Source organism: Silene latifolia, chromosome 3 (genome assembly GCF_048544455.1).
Source record: "Silene latifolia isolate original U9 population chromosome 3, ASM4854445v1, whole genome shotgun sequence".
In the NCBI taxonomy this organism is placed as follows: Eukaryota; Viridiplantae; Streptophyta; class Magnoliopsida; order Caryophyllales; family Caryophyllaceae; genus Silene; species Silene latifolia.
Window position 1 is genome coordinate 22002608 of NC_133528.1, and position 19705 is coordinate 22022312.

Consider the following 19705-nt stretch of genomic DNA (forward strand, 5'->3'; position numbering starts at 1 on the left):
TTTTTGATCGGTCCGCTTTGTATTCACAAATAAATAGATGTGGTCGTTGGTCACGGTCGAATCAAAACACAATTTATAGCTTAACAAGCAACTCTACAATTAGTAAAGAGGCAAGTAAAGGTCGGATCCCAAGGGACGGGAGTTGAAATGAGATTTCTATTGTAACTAGTGGTGTCTAAGGGGTGTCACAAATTGGGTTGATGTAGAAGGTTACTAAACTAGAATAACAATGAAAATAAACAAGCAAGATGAATTAAAGGGGTGTAAACAATTGATTAAAGGCACTAGGGTGTCATGGGATCATAAGGGAATCATGGGATATGATCATACAAACATGTTCTCAAATTATAAGCAAGCAATTATTGTTGTGATGGATTGAGTTGGGTTATATCTTACAATCCTAGGAAAGTTTGGGTCCCGGAGCCGAATCGATTAGATTGTACAACACCTACAAGTCGACTTAATCTTCCCTACTCAACAACATGCATGGTCTAATGAGACTCGAGTTGGGTTATGTCTTACAAGTCTCATTGAAAAGATAGGAGATGATAGTAAATGCAAGGATTCATAGGCTTAGCATTTCATCAAATATAACATGTGCATGAGTTGAGATCAAAACAAGCAAGCAAATAAGATATGAAAGCATATTAATTTAAGCATGAATCATTCCCCATGTTGGTTTCCCCTAATCACCCATTAACCCTAGCTAAGAGACTACTCACTCATTATCATGTTGATCATGCTAGCAAGGTTGTCAATCATACCAACAATATGAAACATGATGAATAAATAAAAGTAATTAACAATAATTAAAAAGGGATTAAGAGATTATACCTACTAATGATTCCAATAATAAAGCAAGAATAATAGAAGTACTTGAATGCTAGATTGAGAGGTTGTCAATCTCCCAATAATAACCCAAATAATCTTCAATTACCCAAAATAAAAAATGAACAAAAGAGAGATTAAAGAACTAAAACTTGGATTAAAACTTGATTAATACTTGATTACAATATTGAAGAGAGATTTGATTGATATTAACTACACTAATTATTGATAAGAAGAACATGCTCCTCTAATTAGACTAATGGGGTATTTATAGTGAAAATTAGGGAGGATGCATTAGGGTTAACTAAGGGCTAAACTAGTAATTACACTTTTTAAGTAGAGCAAGGAGAAGCCGGTATTTTTGGAGAGAAGGGCTTCTCTTTTCGTAGCTTGAAGAAGACAACCCGCGCTGTGAAGGAATCCGGGCGGATTAGGGTCGGGACGGCCGGATTTGGGCGATGGAATCCGAGCGGATTCTGGGGAATCCAGGCGGATTGTTGAGGGGGAATCCGAGCGGATTCCAGCTGGGACGCTCGGATTGTGAAAGGGCAGGACGGGCGGATTGCTGACAATCCGCTCGGATTGTCAGTCAGCGTGATACTTCTTCTTTTTCTTCCCTTTTCTTCATAAATTCCTTGGAGATTTCCTTGGGGACTCAAGGATCCTTTCTCAACATTGCTCTTCTACTATGATATGTACAAAGGCCTTCTAATCTTGTCCCTCCTTGATGCTTGGTCATTGAATTTGATCAATTTAGTCTTGATTTGCCATGAAAATGCAAGATTCTTACTCCTTTCCTACCAAGGGATCAAAATCTCAAAGAATATGCAAAACAAAGAACTAAAGATAAGAAATGACCCAAATAAGCACTAAAAAGCATGGAAACAAGGGTAATTCGGGGGCTAAATATGCGCCAATTATGGTCACATCATCCTTCTACTTCAGTTTCTTCTGATGATAGTGTTGAGCTTGTTCAGTGGTCTATATCTTCGCTTGATCGTTTACTGTCATTGGTCCTTTGCACCGTGAAATCTATTCCTCCTAAGTGTCGTCTTGGGTTTTCTCGGGCTTTGAAAGGAGCCCTGGATGATGTGGCTGGTTCCCCTGGGGATCTCTCCCGCTGGATTCGTTTTCTTGTTTTACCACTTTGTTTGCTTAAGACTTTCGCTCCTCGGAGTAATCTTGAGTGTAGGACTGCTATTCGACGCCAGCGTCAGGAGGAGAGTATTGTCAGGACAATCCTTGCTTGGGGGGTTACCTTGGGGGGGGGGTTGCAGCTGTTGCAGGAGTGTTTGGATGAGGGTCCTTCTTTATTTACTGTAGAGGAGGACCTGGATTTGAGTGAGCTTAACCTCCGTCAATGTCGGAGGAAGATTTGTGATGGTCACTACACTGCTGATGTTCGGGTGCTCTCTTCCTCTGGTGTCGCCCCCTACTCCGATGCCACTCTTGTGGCCTTGCGTGAGAAGCATCTTGTCGCCCCGCCTCCTACATTGCCTCCTTTGTCCGGGGATCATCATCCTCTGGTTGCCTCTTCGCTAGTGGTTTTAGATATGATTCGGAGATTCCCACGCGGTACTTCTTGTTGGAGGGATGGTTTTCGTGCCCAACACCTGATGGACTATTTGAGTGGCGCAGCTGTGGCTACCTCTGATGATTTGATCACTTCTATTACTAGAGTGGTTAATCTTTTTACTGAGGGCCGGTGTCATCTTGCTTTGGGTGAGTCCATTGCCAGCGCCCCTCTCACGCCGCTTGTTAAACCAGGTGGTGGTGTTCCTCCGATTGCTGTTGGCACTGTTTGGAGACGGCTTGTCTCTAAGGTTGGTGCTTTTCTGGTTGGTCCTTCCTTGTCTTCTTACTTTGCTGGTGTTCAGTTTGGGGTGGGTGTGTCCGGTGGAGGAGAGGCTATCTTGCATGCCTTGAATCGGCTCATTGAGGCTCGGGGTGCTGAGGTGGGGCTTTCTATGTTGCTGGGTGATTTCCAGAATGCTTTCAACCTTGTTGATCGTGTAACACCCCCATACTCCAAGTGCCTTACCAGGACCACTCAGGTATGAAGATATTACCATCTTGGATACCCGAGGCATGATATTCATAAGACAATAAAGAAACAACTTAAATGATATAACTTTAGTGAAAAGTACAACTGAAACCAAATCCCAAAATACGGGTACAAGTTCTTAAAAACAATGTCTCTTGAAATACGAAATGTCATAAAACTAATAGACTACGGCGGAAGACTTCTATCGTCGACGGTGGCACCTCCCACTATCCCAAGACTCAACTCAAAACTGCTCATTATCGCTCACCATCCCCGAATGGATCACTGCAGGTTTACAAAACAACAACCGGGGTCAGTACTAATCACACAACTCAATATATCAACAATAAGATAAACAGACAGCTTAAAGGTCACACACACACATATCCACACCAATCCAACAATCTCAATCACCGACTGTCCACTGGACCACCCCTGCCAGTGGGGGACCGCAGTCGTTCCCACCTAAGCCCCGCTCATCATATCGAGCGATAACCCTGTCCATTAATGTGCACAACCCCTTCCGTGGCGGGTTCCACGAAGGGCGAAACTAGGGCGTGAAGCCACTCCCGCAAGTGACTCCACTCAGCCGAGAACGCATCTCGAGAACCAGAGAACAACCAATCACAATCACAATCACAACCGTCACAATACAATTACTATATCAAACAATGAATCTCAACACATCAACAATCATCCCATTATGGGACTAATACTGAGTAGGAAATCCTACCTGGAAAGCACAACTATCAGACGGTCTCTACAGCTGTCTCAAAAAGCTTCTTCTACGAAACCTCCTCCTATCGTACAACATACAAATGCTACCAAATCACAAACTACTCAAAAACCCCCAAATCCCTAGATTAGGGTTTAACCAATTTAAAGGAAAGACAACAAAAAGGGTACATAGATCTTACCCTCGACGCAAGGATCTCAACGATATATCAAACGATGAAAACCGACCTTCCAAACTCCGGGAATTGCTAACAATGCGATTAAGATGATGAACGTACTTGCTTTCTCTCTTAGACAGTAAATTAGGTTTTGCAAAAGTGTTTAGAAGGATGACGGAAAAGGTTATATATCTTAATCGCATAATTAACAAAACCCGAGAAAACTCCCCGTAAAACCGGCTACTCGATCGAGTATCTAAGGTACTCGATCGAGTACCCCCTTACTCGATCGAGTATCCTAGTTACTCGATCGAGTACCCAACAGGTCAGAAACTATTTTAAAATGCAACTTACCCTTACTCGACAGAGTAAGGCCTACTCGATAGAGTACCCAAAGACTCATAAATACGGAGTATTACAGTCTTCCCTCCTTAAAAAGAACTTCGTCCCCGAATTTCAAACCACTAATAAAACAAAGGTACTCCCACAACACTTCTGACTCAACAACCAAAACAAAACTCAACATAAAACATGTTACTAACCCAACTCATCCCGACAAACATACCGACACAACATACAAAAAGGGTATAAAACTCTTAAAAACTGTTCGCGATCATCTCCTACCCCCCTAAAAGAAACAAGGTTACGTCCCCGTAACCATACATACCTGATCAAAAAGAAAAGGGTAACGCTCTTTCATAGCTTCCTCAGTCTCGTGGTTAGACCAAAGGATCTTAAGCAAAATTGTCTCACCACTCCTAGTCTTCCTAACCTTTCGGTCAAGAATCTGCTTAGGCACCACAAGATATGATAAGGACTCATCTAGCTCTAAGCTCTCTGCCTCTAACACATGTGACGGGTCACTCACATACTTCCGCAGCTGCGATACATGAAACACATTATGCACTCTCTCTAGCGCAGCTGGTAAAGCCAGACGATATACAACTTCCCCAACTCGCTCTAAGATCTCATAAGGCCCGATGAACTTCTGACTTAGCTTGCCTTTCTTCCCAAATCTCATAACCCCACGCATAGGAGACACTTTCAAAAGAACCTTATCCCCAACTTGAAACTCTATGTCCCGGCGATGTAGATCGCATAACTCTTTTGTCTATCCTGATTTGCTCTCATCCGTTCCCCGATCATCTTAACTGTTCCACCATCTCATGTACCATCTCTGGTCCTAAAACCCTTTGCCTCAAAGACTATCGTCCCAACAAATCGGACTCCTACATCTCCTCCCATACAAAGCCTCAAAAGGTGTCATACCAATGCTAGTGTGATAATTTGTTATTGTAAGAAAATTCTATCAAGTCCAGCCTCTGTTCCCAGCTACCACCAAAATCCATCACACAAGCTCGCAACATATCCTCAAGAGTCTTGATTGTTCTCTCAGTCTGTCCGTCTGTCGCAGGATGAAATGCAGTACTCATCTTCAAAGTTATTCCCAATGATTCCTGCAACTCTTTCCAAAACCTTGATATAAACCTCACATCTCTGTCAGACACTATGTCCTTAGGGACTCCATGTAACTTAAGCATGTTCTTTCGATAGGCCATAGCCAATTGTGCTTTAGTCCATGTATATTTCATTGGAACAAAGTGAGCTGACTTGGTCAGTCGATCCACTATTACCCAAATCATGTTGTTACCTTGTTGACTCTTTGGCAAATCCACGATAAAATCCATGGAAATGGATTCCCACTTCCACTCAGGTACCTCTAAAGATGAATCTTACCCGTGGTCGTCATTGTTCCCCTTTAACTCTCTGGCATGTCAAACAACGGGCCACAAACTCTGCTGTTTCTTTCTTCATCCCAGGCCACCAAAACGTTTTCTTCAAATCCTTGTATAGCTTGTCACCACCTGGGTGTACTGAATATGGTGTACAATACGCCTCTGTCATGATTGTCTTTTTCAACTCCTCATCATTAGGGACACACCACCTACCATCGAACCTCAAACTACCATCTGTGTGGATGGAGAATCGAGACACTGTCCCTTTCTCTACTCCAACTCTCCACTCAACCATCTTAGGATCCAAAGCCTGTTTACCCCGAATGTCATCATAAAACTCAAGCTGCACTGTCATATCACCCATGGCATCTCCTTTCTGCATCATATGTATCCCGAACCTCGCTACCTCATCTCTCAGCCTCATCAAAGATAGAGCTGTACATAGAGAATGTACACTCTTCCTACTCAAAGCATCAGCAACTACATTGGCCTTCCTTTCATGGTAGATAATTTCCATGTCATAATCGCCAATCAGCTCCATCCACCTCCTCTGTCTCATGTTCAACTCCTTTTGAGTGAAGATGTACTTGAGACTCTTGTGATCAGAAAATACCTTAAAGATTGCTCCATAAAGGTAATGTCTCCAAATCTTGAGAGCAAACACCACTGCACCCAACTCCAGATCATGAGTAGGGTAGTTCTCCTCATAAGGCTTCAATTGCCTAGAAGCGTAGGCAATCACTTTACCATTCTGCATCAACACACATCCCAACCCATTCTTTGAGGCATCTGTATAAACCTCAAAGTTATCAATCCCTTCAGGCAATGCTAAGATAGGAGCTGTGGTCAAACGCTCCTTTAATGTTTGGAACGCCGTCTCACAACTCTCATCCCAACGAAACATGTTCTCTTTTCTCATCAACGCTGTCATAGGTCTAGCTATCTTGGAGAAATCTTTCACGAACCGTCTGTAGTATCCAGCTAAACCCAAGAAACTCCTAATCTCATCAACATTCTTTGGTGCTTCCCACTTTGTCACTGCCTCAATCTTCGCCGGATCCACAGCTACTCCCTCCTTAGAGATCACATGCCCCAGAAAAGCAACTTTCTCTAACCAGAACTCACACATGGACAGCTTAGCATACAACTCATGCTCCCTCAAAGTTTGCAACACGATCCTCAGATGCTCCTCATGCTCCTCCTTAGTCTTAGAGTAGACTAAGATGTCATCGATAAATACCACCACAAACTGGTCCAAAAGCGTCTCAAGATTCTGTTCATCAAATCCATAAACACACAGTAGGTGCATTAGATAACCCAAACGGCATCACTACATACTCATAATGGCCATACCTCGACGTGAAAGCTGTCTTTTGTATGTCCACCTCTCTAATCTTCACCTGATGGTACCCCGACCTCAAATCAATCTTGGAAAAGACCGATGCACCACTCAACTGATCAAATAGGTCATCTATCCTTGGCAAAGGATACTTGTTCTTCACCGTCACTCGGTTCAGCTCCCTGTAATCTATACACAACCTCAAACTCCCATCTTTCTTCTTTACGAAAAGAACTGGTGCTCCCCACGGCGATACACTTGGTCTAATGTATCCCTTCTCTATCAGATCATCTAACTGTTTCCTGAGCTCCTCCATCTCTTTAGGACCCATCCGGTACGGTGCCTTAGAGATTGGCCCCGTTCCCGGTTTCAACTCAACCGTGAAATCTATCTCTCTCTTCGGTGGCAACCCCGGAATCTCCTCTGGAAAAACATCTGCAAACTCTCCCACCACTGGTATCTGATCAACTGTCGGACTCTCTATTCGGTCATCTCTCACATGGCACAAGATCAAAGGACATCCCTTCCTCAGATAAGACTTCAAGGTGACAGCTGCAATCAACTTAACTTTGGGTTTGACTAGAAACCCACGATAAGACACACTAACACCCTTAGGACCTTTTAAAGACACTTTCTTTTGATGACAGTCTATCTTAGCTTTATACTTTCCTAACCAATCCATCCCGACTATCATCTCAAAACCGTCAAAAGGAAACTCTAGCAAGTCTACAGGGAGATCAACTTGCCCAACTATCATAGACACATCTCTAAACAACCTCCCACATGATACAGACTCACCCGAAGGTATAAAAACTTTCTCACTTACAGACTCATACACCCTCAAACCCAACCGTTTAACATGACTCGAAGATACAAACGACTGAGAAGCCCCCGAATCAAACAAAACAAAGGTATGAATACCATTAACAAGGAAAGTACCGGTGATAACGTGTGCATCCTCCTCAGCTGCTTTCTTCTCCATCATGAATTACATTCCACTGGTCTTCTGTCCACCTCCCTGGACAGTACTGGCTGAAGTGGTCGGCTTAGCACCCGACCCTTGATTGTTGTTGTTGTTGTTCGTCGGTGGTTTCTGATAAGAATTACCGCCGTTGCGGTTACCTCCACTCTGATAGCTATGACTTCCCCGGTTTGCCCACGATCCAGCCGGTCTATTGCTCGCGTAACTCTGCGCAGGTCTCTGGAAAGTTCCCGGTGCACTTGTGCACTCATGTCTCTTGTGGCCTACACCACCACAACTGAAGTAGGTCACTCCCAACTACCACTACCACCTCCACGGCCACGCCCAAAGGAAGCCCCAGCACTGAACCCTGACCCAGAAGAAAACCCTTTAGACTGATTATGGTTGCCTTTCTTGTGATTAGATTGGCCACCACCCTCGCTCTCAGACTTTCTTTTCTCGCCACCTAACCTCTCCTGAGCCATCTCCACCAACCTCTCAGCTCTCCCAGTCCTCTCATAAGCTTCCTTAACATCAGTAAGGACTCCCACGGGTAACTTATCCATAATCTTAGGGGTCAACCCCCTCTCAAATCTCAGCGCCGATTCTCCTCGTTCAAACCCATATCCTCAAAGATACCTGGACTTCTCATTGAAGCGCTGTAGTACTCGGCCACGAGACATCTCGGCGGTCATCTTAAAACTGTCAAACTCTTCTCTCAACTTACTCCTCACATGCTCCAAGCACAAACTCTTTTCTCATAGCCCTACGAAACTCTTCCCAAGGTATAGCAGGTAAACCTTGGTTCGCATATAACTCCTTAGCACTCACTTTCATCGTATCCCACCACTTGACTTGTTTGCCTCCCTCGGATAGAAACACACTGTTCCACTCTCATCTCATCGGGACGGTGAACCAAATCTAATATGTTCTCCATCTCTCTAAGCCAGCTATCAAGAAGGTTAGGCTCCCCAACTCCCTTGTACTATTTCGGGTTAAACCTCGCTATATAGAGGCTGATTTTAGAATGATCAACCTCCTTCTCCTTATCCTTATCCTTATCTTTCCCCACAGTCTTTAAAGCCTCGGTAAGAGCATCCTGATGCTCCAACATCTTAACGATGTCATCTATGGTCATAAGCTCAGCTCTCGCATACAACGCATTCTTCTTGGGCGGTATCTTGAAACTATAAGAGAAAAAGGGGTGGATATAAACATACGCCCCAAAACCTCAAAACAAGAAAACACGCTGCCCAGAACCTACTCGATCGAGTTCCCAAACATACTCGATCGAGTAACGGGCTACTCGATCGAGTGCCCACCATACTCGATCGAGTGCCCCAACATCAGACCCCAAACAGACCTTCTGATCTCTAATATACTCGACCGAGTAGCTAGATCGAGTGACCCCCTACTCAATCGAGTGCCCGAGGTACTCGATCGAGTGCCCAAAAACACGATTTTGGACTCAAAATCGTCAAAAACCCACCCGATCAAGTCAGTCCCACTCGATCGAGTCATGCTAACTCAGGAACGCTACCCGCATGCTATATCATATGCTAACATGCTAAAAACTTTATAAAACCAACGTTATAACATAACTAAACATATAATGCTACGCATCTTTTCATACGATTCACGAAATCATTATATCATGTTATTAAACGCCACATTGTAAACATTCATCATGTTCCTCATTCCAACAACAGTTCTACATATATCATCAACCTTTCTTTCACATTCTCAATTTTCTACTTCAAACATCCAACAATTACACACACTTCATCACATTCATACACAAGCTAAACAAACAACGCATACTGACACACTCCCCATGTGACCGGTTCAAAATTGAAAGGCAAGTTCGCGACTTTAGGACGTCTCCCAAGCCTTTGCATTAGCTCCTACAACTTTTACCCCGGGTTCATTTTATTTGACTCCCTATGTTCATTAGGTTCATTGGTTACAGGTTTCAGGATCGTCGCTCTGATACCATTTGTAACACCCCCATACTCCAAGTGCCTTACCAGGACCACTCAGGTATGAAGATATTACCATCTCGGTTACCCGAGGCATGATATTCATAAGACAATAAAGAAACAACTTAAATGATATAACTTTAGTGAAAAGTACAACTGAAACCAAATCCCAAAATACGGGTACAAGTTCTTAAAAACAATGTCTCTTTGAAAATCGAAATGTCATAAAACTAATAGACTAGCGGAAGACTTCTATCGTCGAAGGTGGCACCTCCCGGCTATCCCAAGACTCAACTCAAACCGCTCAATTATCGCTCACCATCCCCGAATGGATCACCGCAGTTTACAAAACAACAACCGGGTCGATTACTAATCACACAACTCAATATATCAACAATAAGATAAAGCAGATGACTTAACCGTCACACACACACATATCCACACCAATCCAACAATCTCAATCACCGATCGTCCCTTTGGACCCACCCGCCCGATGGGGGACCGCAGCCGTTCCCACCTAAGCCCCGCTCATCATATCGAGCGATAACCCTGTCCATTAATGTGCACATCCCCTTCCGTGATGGGTTCCACGAAGGGCGAAACTAGGGCGTGAAGCCACTCCCGCAAGTGACTCCACTCAGCCGAGAACGCATCTCGAGAACCAGAGAACAACCAATCACAATCACAATCACAACCGTCACAATACAATTACTATATCAAACAATCAATCTCAACACATTAACAATCATCCCATTATGGGACTAATACTGAGTAAGAAATCCTACCTGGAAAGCACAACTATCAGACGGTCTCTACAGCTGTCTCAAAAAGCTTCTTCTACGAAACCTCCTCCTATCATACAACATACAAATGCTACCAAATCACAAACTACTCAAAAACCCCCAAATCCCTAGATTAGGGTTTAACCAATTTAAAGGAAAGACAACAAAAAAGGTACATAGATCTTACCCTCGACGCAAGGATCTCAACGATATATCAAACGATGAAAACCGACCTTCCAAACTCCGGGAATTGCTAACAATGCGATTAAGATGATGAACGTACTTGCTTTCTCTCTTAGACAGTAAATTAGGTTTTGCAAAAGTGTTTAGAAGGATGACGGAAAAGGTTATATATCTTAATCGCATAATTAACAAAACCCGAGAAAACTCCCCGTAAAACCGGCTACTCGATCGAGTATCTAAGGTACTCGATCGAGTACCCCATTACTCGATCGAGTATCCTAGTTACTCGATCGAGTACCCAACAGGTCAGAAACTATTTTAAAACGCAACTTACCCTTACTCGACAGAGTAAGGCCTATTCGATAGAGTACCCAAAGACTCATAAATACGGAGTATTACAGATCGTGCGACCATGCTTCAGGAAGTCCGCCGTCGTTGCCCGATTCTTTCCCTTTGGTTGGAGTTTTGTTATTCCAGCCCTGCCCGTCTTTTATATGGGGAGCACTGCTTGTGGTCTTGTCAGGGTGTCCATCAGGGTGATCCTTTGGGCCATTTGCTTTTCGCTTTGGTTTTGCATCCCTTAGTATGCAAAATCCGGACACTTTCGACCTCACTATGCAGGCGTGGTACTTGGATGATGGCACCATCGTGGGTGATACTTTGGAGGTGGGGAAGGTCTTGGATTTGATTATGATGGATGGCCCTCGTTTTGGACTGCATCTTAATGTCTCCAAGACGGAGGTCTTTTGGCCTGTTGAGGATCCTCAGGGTCGGCTTTCTGGGGTTTTCCCCCTTCTATTGCTCGTCCCTTGCGTGGTGTTACAGTTTTGGGTGGATCTGTCGGTACTTGTCTTGGTTTTGGCAATGAGGTTGTGGCGAAGAGAGTAACTAAGACCATTGAGCTAATGGACTTGGTTGCAAGGATTGAGGACCCGCAATGTGAGTTGCTTCTACTTCGAGCTTGTACTGGTATTTCTAAGCTCTATTTCTCCCTTCGTACTTGCTCCCCCAGTGTTTTTGGGTCGGTCCATCTTCTTTTTGATGTCGCTCTTCGTTCTAGCTTGGAACGTATTGTCACCGCGTCTGGGCCGGGTTTTTGGGATTGGCAGTGGCGCCGTGCTACATTCCCTTTTCATCTTGTTCGTCTTGGTGTCTATGCGGCGGGAGATGTTTTATTCTATGCTTTTATTGCGTCCCGTTTGGACTCTGCTGATTTGCAGGCTAAGCTCCTCGACCCTTCTAGTATTGTAGTTGCTGGCCCTGCTTTTGACGATGTCGTGCGGGTGTTTACTGCGACAACAGGCTCTGGTATCTAAGGTAACCCTAGTAAAATTGCTGCCCCCAAACTCATGAAGAAATTGGCAAACATTTATTTCGCGACTGTTGTTACTGCCTCAGAGTCTGTTTTCTCTTTGACACCACGCCGGCTTGCTTTGTGGCAGTCTCATCAGGGTTCCCACTCCTCTGATTGGTTGCGTGCGGTTCCTATCTCGGGGTTGGGTCAGACTATGAACGGTATCTAGGCCATGCCTTGCTTGCTCTCGGGTTTTTGCTGAGGATGTTTTTGGGGACCACGATGTTTCTTGTACTGGTACTGTAGGCATTAAACATCGGCATAACCTCGTCTGTGACACTCTCTTCGACATCTGCTATCGATCTGGTATTTCTGCGGGAAAGGAGGTTGATATCGGTTTGGTTGACGGGCATGGTGGCTCTCTTCTTCCTGCGGATTTGCTGCTTTATTCTTAGGACAGAGGGCGTGATGTGTGCGTTGACTTGACAAGGTCTTCTCCTTTGACTCAGACTGGGATGACGGATTTTGTGCCTAGTCGGGTTGTCGTTGATGCTGCTCAGCGTAAGTGTGCTAAGTACGGGGATTTGTGCGCGGCAGCGGGTTATGGTTTCCTTCCCTTCTCTTTCTCTTCACTTGGGGAGCTGGGCTCGGATGCTGTTGACTAGACTTAGCTTTGTTGTTGCTAAGGGTGTGGGAGCCTAGATTATCTCTCGACTCCCCACCAATTTTATGTAAACCTTAATTTTTCCTTTTAATGAAAGCTGCACGCATCTTTTTAAAAAAAAAATCAAAATAAAAAAAATAGTAATAGTAATACAACAACAACAACAACAACAACAACAACAACAACAACAACAACAACAACAACAACAACAACAACAACAACAACAACAACAACAACAACAACAACAACAACAACAACAACAACAACAACAACAACAACAACAACAACAACAACAACAACAACAACAACAACAACAACAACAACAACAACAACAACAACAACAACAACAACAACAACAACAACAACAACAACAACAACAACAACAACAACAACAACAACAACAACAACAACAACAACAACAACAACAACAACAACAACAACAACAACAACAACAACAACAACAACAAAACAACAACAACAATAACAACAACAACAACAACAACAACAACAACAACAACAACAACAACAATAATAATAATAATAAAGTGAAAAAAGAAAAAGGATTTCCTGCTGCAGTCCTATCCAAATCAATTAGCCACTCTCGGGCCCCATAATTAAGAGAAAAAGGAAAAAGGACTTCCTTAATATTCTCTTGTGTTACTCCCTTAGTAGCGGGAATAGTAGAGCAATAATCTGTAAAGACCTCTATATGCTTTCTCGGATCCTCACCAGCTGACCCTCTAAACATGTTTCTCTCCACCAGATTAATATAAGAAGGGCGAATGTCAAAGGTATTCCTTTCCTCATCCGTTGCAAGCTTGAAACCTTTGGGAATAGCATCAGCTGTCGGCTCAGAATGACTCGCAATATTAGGCATCTTCACAGATTTAGAAAATGTTGCAGAAATAGAAGTGTCTTCATCTAAAGACTGATCTTCCGAAAATGTAAAGTTTTCTAGAACAGGTTCAAGAGTACTCAAGACATCCTCCTGAATAATCTTTCTCAACAAGTTTTGTCTACAGCGAAAAGTCCTCTCTAGTTCAGGATCTGCTTGTACTAATTCTGACCTGTTAGACCTCGACATAAACAAAACTAATAGAAAAGAAATAAGAACTGCCTGAATTAGAAATCCCTTGAGACTAAGACAAACTGAAATAAACAAGTAAATAGGCTAATTTCCTCCCCGACAACGGCGCCAAAATTTGACACGGCTGTCGCAACCCTATCAAAAATAAACCAACCGGCTCTAACTAATATAGCAGGGGTAAGTCGGGTATCGTACTCCACAGGGAGGCTATTGTATCTACTTGTTACTAGTCTGTCACGGTCACAAATTGGGGTGTTTGATTTGATTTCTAAACTACCGAACTAAAAATAAAGCAGAGAGGAACAACAATTAAAATAGCAAAAAGAAATAAAGATGAGATCAAATAAGAGAGAAATATGTCAGGATGTCGGTTCACCATGATATTACACAATTCTGCTAAAGGTAAGGTCAGTCGGTCTGATGTGAGAAGAGTAAAGGAAAGGTCCTTCCGGTCCGCTATCCACCCTAAAATAATACTAACTTAGCTCCCGCCCTCATTAGAGTAGTCTATTGTTCATAACAAGTCCATTCATTCTAATCTTCCGATCTAGGTCTGAAATTAACCGGATTAACTAGTTTAAAAGCGTGCACTTAACTAAACGATTACAATTAAATTGCTATAAAACAATTCTCACATTAAACCTCCTAATCTAACTATAACATTATTGCTTTACTATCATGGCTCCTCTAATCCTAGCATTAAGGGAATTAGCTACTCATAGCGATAAATAAAATAATAACAAAGATTGTTAAAGAAATAGAAGACATGATATAAAGATGATTAAGAAGAAATAACATAAACCAATAACAAAACTAATTAAAAAAGAAATTAAAGGCAATACTAAAGGTATACAAAAGGGGAATTAAGGCTTTAATAAAAGAGAGAAATAAAGATTACAACGATTCGGATCTAGAAAATGAAGAGCAAATTAATGTTCAACAAGAGAAGAAAAGTGTCTGCTTAATACTCCAGGATTAGTGAATAAAAAGATGGTCTAAACCTAATGACGTCTTTCCTTTATATATGAAAGATAATTATTAAACACACAACTTAAGAAAATAAAATAAATAAATTCCCGCGATAAAAATATCGCGTTCAGATAGAAAAGTGCTCGATCGAACTGCTTGATTCTTCTTAATCGAGTACTTCCAGCTAAAAACCTCTCGATCGAGGACTTCTCCTTCTCGATCGAGGAACACCATATTAGCACCTCTTGACCGAAGACAACAAACCCTTCGATCGAGGTCTTCTCACCATCCCAAAGGCTTCGATCGAATAACTTAGTCAGCAAAAGTACTCGATCGAATTTACTACCACTGAAATCAGCATACTTGGACGTTTGATTGCTTCCGAGATTACTTCACGATTCCCGAGGCAGTAGTATCCTTGCTCCAAATCTTCTGTCTCCATAAATGCAAGCCAAAAGGACAGAAAAAGGCATGATTCCGCCTTCTTTGAGCCAAACAAACCAAAGTAGACTATTTGGGGGACATTTGTAGCATAATACTACGTAAATTACATAGAAATACGTGCAAATAAGGCTTAGAAGGACTATATAAAATGCACGCATCAGGTAGATACACCGAGAACGAACAAGCAAATGGTCCATTTGCTAAATTTCTTCAAGAGCATGGGATTGTTGCCCAATACACTATGTCTGGTTCTCCAGACTAAAATGGTGTAGCAGAAAGAAGAAATAGGATATTAATTGAGATGGTGCGTTGTATGAGAAGTAATGCTAAACTTCCTTCATTTTTGTGGGTTGATGCTCTTAAGACGGCAGTGTATATATTAAATCGGGTTCCTTCTAAGGTAGTGTCTAAAACACCTTTTGAGTTATTTAAAGGATGGAAAACGAGTTTGAGACATATACGCATTTGGGGATGTCAGTTGGAGGCGAGAGTGTATAATCCACAAGAAAAGAAACTTGATCCAAGGACTATTAGTGGGTATTTCATTGGATATGCCGAAAAGTCGAAGGGTTATAGATTCTATTGTCCGTCTCATAGTACAAGGATTATGGAATCAAGAAATGCTAAATTTCTTGAGAATGACTTGATCATTGGGAGTGGCCTAATTCAGGACTTTGTCCGGGAGAGGGATCATCGTGAAGTTCCACCCTTTGATTCAAGTGACATATTGGTTGCCATTCACACTCCTCAAGTTCAATCGAGTGTTACACAACCAGTGATATAAATTCCATAAAATGTCTATCAAAATATGGTAGATCATAATGAGGAAGAGGTTCACTATGAGGATGAACAAGTTCCATTAAGAAGATCTATTCGTGAAAGGAGATCGGCTATTCCTGATAATTATGAAGTATATCTACAGGAATTAGATTATAATATTGGAGTTTATAATGATCCTATGTCGTTTTCACAAGCCGTGAGTTCTACAGATTCAAACTTATGGTTGAATGCTATGAAAGATGAGATGAATTCTATGGCATCTAATGGAGTTTGGGATCTCGTTGTATTGCTTGATGGTGTAAAACCTATTGGGTGCAAGTGGATCTATAAGACTAAAAGAGATTCACTTGGAAAAATCGAGAGACATAAGGCAAGACTCGTTGCTAAAGGATTCACTCAAAGGGAAGGAATTGACTACACGTTGACCTTTTCTCTTGTATCAAAGAAATATTCTTTTCGAATTATCATGGCATTAATAGCTCATTTTGATTACGAGTTACATCAGATGGATGTGAAAACAACATTTCTCAATGGTGATTTAGAGGAAGAGGTTTATATGAAACAAACTGAAGGATTATTCTCTAAAAATGGTGAACATTTGGTTTATAAGCTAAATAACTCAATATACGGTTTAAAACAAGCTTCCCGCCAATGGTATAAGAAATTTGATGACCGGGTTTTTGCCGTCACTTCCGGTACCAAAAACTATTTATAAAGAACCAAATAAAAGTAGTATTTATTCGGGTGTCGAACACAAAGATGGCGGGGGTTAGATACTTGGTTTGTTTAAGTCTTTAGTTTAGTCAAATAAAAAATAAGATGTTGATTTATCTAAAACTAAGATGCAAACAAGTTAAATTAAACTAAGTGGGATTGTATTCAATTGATGGAAGAACTAGAGTCTTCGGGTTCACTTGGGTAGGAGGGTATAAAACAAGATCAAAACAAGACATGGGTGATGACAATGGTCAAGGAATTAAGACTAATTTCCTAATCACCTCGAGTTCATTAACAAGTTGTCACTTAATTAATGTGAACTCAATACTAACATGGCATATAGACCTTCCAATAGCATAAGCATCAAGACAAGCCAAACATGTCAAAGAAAGAGTCAAACTTTCGTTCAAACTATTCTACGAACACTTAATATGCATGAGAACAAGACCGAACGATCTACTAATCATAGCATAAAGACCATCCAATAGCTTAAGCACCAAGACAAAATTCCATGAAGTTATTTCTTCATTCTGTTTCGAAGAAAATATAATGGATCAATGTATATATCTTAAGGTCAATGGGAGTAAAATTTATTTTCTAGTGTTGTATGTGGATGATATTTTGCTAGCAACCAATGATAAAGGGTTGCTACATGAGGTGAAATAATTTCTTTCAAGTAATTTTAATATGAAGGATATGGGTGAGGCATCTTATGTCATTGGCATTAAGATCCATAGAGATAGATCTCGGGGCATTTTTGGGTTGTCTCAAGAGGCCTATATCAATAAAGTACTTGAAAGATTTAGGATGAAAGATTGTTCACCAAGTGTAGTACCAATTGTGAAAGGTGACCGGTTCTGCTTGAATCAGTGCCCTAGGAATGACATTGAAAGAGAACAAATGAAGAATATTCCATATGCTTTAACTGTTGGTAGCATTATGTATGCTCAGGTATGTACCAGACCCGACATTGCATATGCGGTTGGAGTGTTAGGAAGATATCAGAGTAACCCAAGTCTTGATCACTGGAAGTCTGCAAAGAAAGTGTTGAGATACCTTCAAGGTACTAAGGATTACATGTTTATGTTTAGACGGACTGAAAATCTTGAAGTAGTAGGTTACTCCGACTCTGACTACGCAGGCTGCATAGATTCATGTAAATCCACATCAGGATATGTGTTTATGCTTGCTGATGGAGCTATGTCATGGAGGAGTGTGAAGCAAACCTTGACGACTACTTCTACTATGGAGGCTGAGTTCGTATCTTGTTTTGAGATTGCCTCACATGGTGTTTGGTTGAAAAGGTTCATATCTGGGCTTAGAGTTATTGACTCTATTTGTAGGTCGCTAAGAATGTATTGTGATAATTCAGCTGCCGTGTTTATGGCTAAGAATAGTAAAAGTGGAAGTCGAAGTAAACACATCGAGATAAAGTATCTAGCCATAAAGGAGCGTGTTCAGGAGAAGAAAGTGATCATTGAACACATTAGCACAGAGTTGATAATTGCAGATCACTTGACTAAAGGCATGCCAATTAAGACTTTCAGGGATCATGTAGTGAGAATGAGACTTGGTTCCATTATGTAGTACATTCATTACGTTTTTGTAAGAAACTTTTATTATGTTTGATATTTTCTCGTTGAGATTTATATGCGCATATTTATTAAAATTATGTTGAGAAATATCATTTTGTTTGAACCTCGAGTAAACATGGGGTTTACTCATTAAATTAAATGTGTGTGGTGTGGGTGACTTGATATATTGTGATACATGGAATTGAAGATTAATTCTTGCTCTAAGAGAATTCGTCGCCATGATCCATATGTTGTGTCTCTTGTTAAATGGACCAAGTGGGAGAATGCAGGATATTCCATAAAATAAATAAGTATTACCTTAATATTTAATTTAATTAAGTTATTTTATGGAGATTAAGTTGGCCCATTACTCCATTGTATGATGGAATTTACCTATTATTCTGTTTCCACTATTATCTTCCATAACTTACCACTCGCAATTTAGGAAACTGTTCAGTTGACTCTTTGATGATAAGAGTTTATATAAGGGAACATATTTATTCTGATTGAGGTTCATCAATCCTACCTCATTAAGAAAATACATCATCTAAATTGTGAGGCTGAGCGTTTGGAAACCAAGTTGGGACATAAGGAATTGAGTTATTCGGTAAGACGGATCAATTATTTTAAGCAATGGTTGGAGGTAAGAGTAATCGATCTCTTTTATCACTTCCGCATTCAGTTTATACATGTTCATTATGAGACTAGAACGTGTTATTTTAGACTATAAAATTTATTGTGAGTTATGGCCAGTCAAAGGCGTTTTTGGTGAAAATGAGGTTATCAAGTAGAAAATAAAAAAAAAAAACACGTAGAATATCCCTAAATTTAATATTGGTGATTATTTAGGCAAATGATACTTTAATCGATTTAATGAAACTAAATTTTAATTGTCATATACTTAAAAATGAAAAATCATAAAATTCAGTCCACTCCGGTCCAAGACCGGAACTTTTAAGGTCCGGCCTTTGGTCCACCAAAATACTTTTTATTGGTCTTCGATCCAGTCTGGTTTTGGACCGTTGCTGAGCCCTACTTACGGTAAGCTTGATAGTTGCTGTGTAGGATTGTAAGGAACAAAAAGATGTTTGGCATAATCAAAATTTAGGAGGTACCAACTTTTTTTCAACCATGGAAGCAACTAAGTTAAATGGGTTAGTTGCTGATGATCAGAAGCAAATTCAAAAGGGTGAATGGATCAATTTTTTCGGGGATTCTTCTAGGTGTTCGTCAAAATTTATACCCGGTTGATGCTTCTTGCAAAGATGATCTTCAAATTGGGTATTGGTTGGACGGTTTCTAACATTGATGATATTCGACATTTCTTTCGGAAACAGTCAGCTAAGGCTTTAGGCATAAGAAAGGTGTCGATTTGGGCGAAGGAGAAGGGAATCCTTCATATCAAAATATCACTTGTCTGCTTTATGATTA